We start from the raw sequence: 3405 nt of genomic DNA, 5'->3' as shown, positions 1-3405 counted from the left end.
GTTGAGAAAATGGCGAGTGACCTGCTTTGTCAATATATACATAGTCGAACTATCTTTTTTTGAAGAAGACGTTCTGTCGGAAGATTTTTATTGATTTAGTATGTGTATGCATTATAATAAACAACGGGTAACTTTAAAATACAGTAACCGTAACAAGTAACGTCTTTCTGTGAAAGGCAACACGCCAGTTATTCAAACTCCAAAGAACCACTCGGAATTAAACACATTTTGCCTACCTTTAGATTGTTTAAGACATTCATGACATTCTTACTGTTAAGCTAAATAAGAACTGGAATGAACGCCATCGGTTACACTCGGATCTTGCAATGTATTTTAATTTCTTTTATATACATGCTTACTCTAACCGACGTAAGTGCAAACGAACTTGCTTGATATTTTCGGACTATTATTGAAAACAAACAAAATCCGCTTGTAAAGTCTACACGATACTACTTTATATTACATGCACAGTATTCTTATAATGATTTCCTACGAATCAGTTGCTTTTAGGGATGGGTTTTAACCTTGTCAAATGTATTGCATCTCTCTCAGTGTTAATATTTGTTATGCTTGCCGTGTTTCAGGACTTAACAGAGGAAGATGTGTGGCAGAATGATATAACGAAAGAAAGTGTTAAATGTAAGATTCAATAAATATCATCATTTTAAGACGCGTTCCAGAAGTCTTCTTAATATTTTTAGGGTTAAAGGCATCTTATCGATCATTTAATAGTAATGGCATTTAATTCGAAGGAATGGTAAAGTGCTAGTAGTTTGTATGTGTGATTTTATGTTCACTATCTGCAGATGTCTCTATGAAAAACGAGCTGAAATTCTTTTTATAATTACTAACATAGAATGTATACAATGTCTTTGTACATACTAATGTCTTCATGATCATGATCATGATGATCATGGTGCTGATAATTATGGTGGTGGTGGTCGTGGTGGTGATGATGCAACTGTTGCTGATTATTACTTATTTAAAATAACACTTTTTACAGGCATGAGTCTACGCGCAGACATAGAGTTATTTGCTCTTATCGCCTTCGACAAGGATAAAGACCCAGAAAGTGAGTCTATAACACTGGGTATTGGTGTTAAACTGGGGCAGCATTTTTGTTCTTATCGATTGCATTTGTCATAGCATCATTATTTCAATACTTACTTAAAGCTGTCTTCTATATGAAGGGGAACAGTTTGACAGCTAATAGCACTATTTTAAGGAATCGGATGATTTAATCGTTTCTGAAATCCAACTTTTGTCATATTTTTATTATATATGAAATAACTATAAAACTACATAGCATCTATCCCTTTCAAGTCCCTAAACGGAAGGCGGGAAGCATTTCAATATTTCTTTGGAGGATGTATTCGAAATTAGTTCATTTACATCTTCCTTTTCAAGGAATAAAAGCAAACGCGTGCATGTATTACGTTATAGATATGTCACTTCATAGCCGTTTCAAACTTTCAAATTATAACTATGCTGGTGTTTCTATAGATGGACGTTATGTTTGCTTTATGTCAGTCCGTTGATACAAATATAAATACTACATTTATATAAGTCAATTCGGGAAATAAATAAGCATTGAATGTCATAACTATTTTGAAAAAATCCTTTTAGTTTAATTTTCATCTTTCTTTCAGGCAGCGATTTTCTAGAAAAAACCAAATGCCTGCTTGATGACTGCCCGAAAGACTATGATGAAAACCCGGACGAAGTTTAAGAACGAAAATAGGTGCGTTCAAAAATCACCTGTAAAATATGGATCTTTATTGTGGAACTTGACATTATTAATATGTTTCTCAAGATGTTGTTTGATTAGTTACACAGCTTCGTTTGCGAAATCTATCTGTCGAAGCGTGCTTATTTTTCTTCTAAATATTTGTTTACAAGATGCATCCCTTTTATGAGTAGTTCCTCCACTAACAAAATCAAACATTTAGAGGTCACTTTGATGGACGTCTGTTTACCACTTGACAATTTTTGCATATTGAAATATATAATATATAATAATAACGAAACTTTTCGGAAATTGCGTTACTTTTATAAGTATATTCTTCTTTTCAAACTTGGGTTCTATTTTTACCAATTAAGGTGAAGGCTTTGTATGTTGTTTTATTTTTATTGCATTTAGACCAGTTTTGAAATGTGTAATACGGGTAAAGGTATCCTCGCTCTGGGAAAACTGGGAATAACGGCTGTGTGTAAAGTGTCGTCCCCGATTAGCCTCTTCAGTCCAAACAGACTAATAAGGAACGAAACTTTCCACAAAACTTGATTTTCTGTTAGACGAGACTTCCTTTAAACGAAAAAAACATAAAAGCGGAAAGTATCGTCCCTGATTACTCTGTGCGGACTGAACAGGCGAAACTGGGACGACACTGTATCTAAATGCATAGAGCAACGTTTTCATTTGATCTTTTTTTCCATTAGCGGAAAACTATTATAATTATCGTCGTCTCAGAAATACTAAGACTAGAAATCAAGAATCTCCTTTAGAGACCTCTGAACATGGTCCAAGGTTTCTGATAGGTTGTATTCGTTCTTTAAATTGTTATGTTACATAAAGGGGGTTGGTATTGGCAGTTTCGTTTTGTGTTTAACTTTTTGGAAATATGCCGCATGTAAAGAGCTTCTTTTTCTTTTTTGTAGGCTGGACACTCGAACAGCTTCTCCACAAACAGTGATGCACAACAAAATCTTTGAAGACCTTTGTAATAAGTTTATAATAGCCATTGAAATATGTATTTAATCGTTGAAAATTACAATTAAAACTTGCATTTCATCTTGAATAAACAATGTTTATCCACATGTTGTGTATACCTCGGAAAAATAAATCTTCTTTATGCAAGATATCTCGTTGTGTATTTTAATGCATATTAAAACAAAAGCACGTATACTTGTCGTATACTGCTCGCATTAAATGTAAATTAGTTCGCAAACGGAATTGGTCAAATGATGAAAAATGGCCAACTATCGATCTTGAGCACTGTATGACAGTAGTTTAAGGAATCATAGTTGTCACATTCGTACCCATTATTGTAACAGATATGAACACGTCAATGTACCTATATCCAAGTTCATTACAATTATTTTTAATTGTGTGACCTCAATTATTGTTGCGAAATACACATGCATTTGTCCCTTGCACAAACAAAAGTAATCATATAACCGTAATTGTAACAAACTGAAACATATCGTTCGCAGATAATCATGTTTATCATGCAACTTATAACAAATGGTCTTTTTCTATCGTTAATACATAGACCATGCGGTACTAACAAAACGAGTTGTACATACAAGTTACTAATAATTTCAATCATTTATTTCAATAAAAAAACGCTATCGGGGTGCAGATGATTAATGAACAGGTTTTATTGTGCCATTGTGTTGACTACA

At 33.5% G+C, this 3405-nt stretch overlaps 1 long non-coding RNA gene across 1 annotated transcript; it reads left to right on the top strand.

Moving 5' to 3' along the window:
- The first annotated feature begins 518 nt into the window (after positions 1–518).
- Positions 519–2778, top strand: LOC127855829 (uncharacterized). The gene is made up of 4 exons (XR_008037767.1): positions 519–639; positions 1004–1072; positions 1650–1741; positions 2659–2778. It is a non-coding gene; the product is annotated as an uncharacterized LOC127855829 (long non-coding RNA).
- The last annotated feature ends 627 nt before the right edge of the window (positions 2779–3405 follow it).

This window comes from Dreissena polymorpha, chromosome 13 (assembly GCF_020536995.1).
Source record: "Dreissena polymorpha isolate Duluth1 chromosome 13, UMN_Dpol_1.0, whole genome shotgun sequence".
NCBI classification, from domain to species: domain Eukaryota; kingdom Metazoa; phylum Mollusca; class Bivalvia; order Myida; family Dreissenidae; genus Dreissena; species Dreissena polymorpha.
Note: the sequence above shows the minus strand (reverse complement) of the source record. Positions and strands in the feature narration are given on the sequence as shown.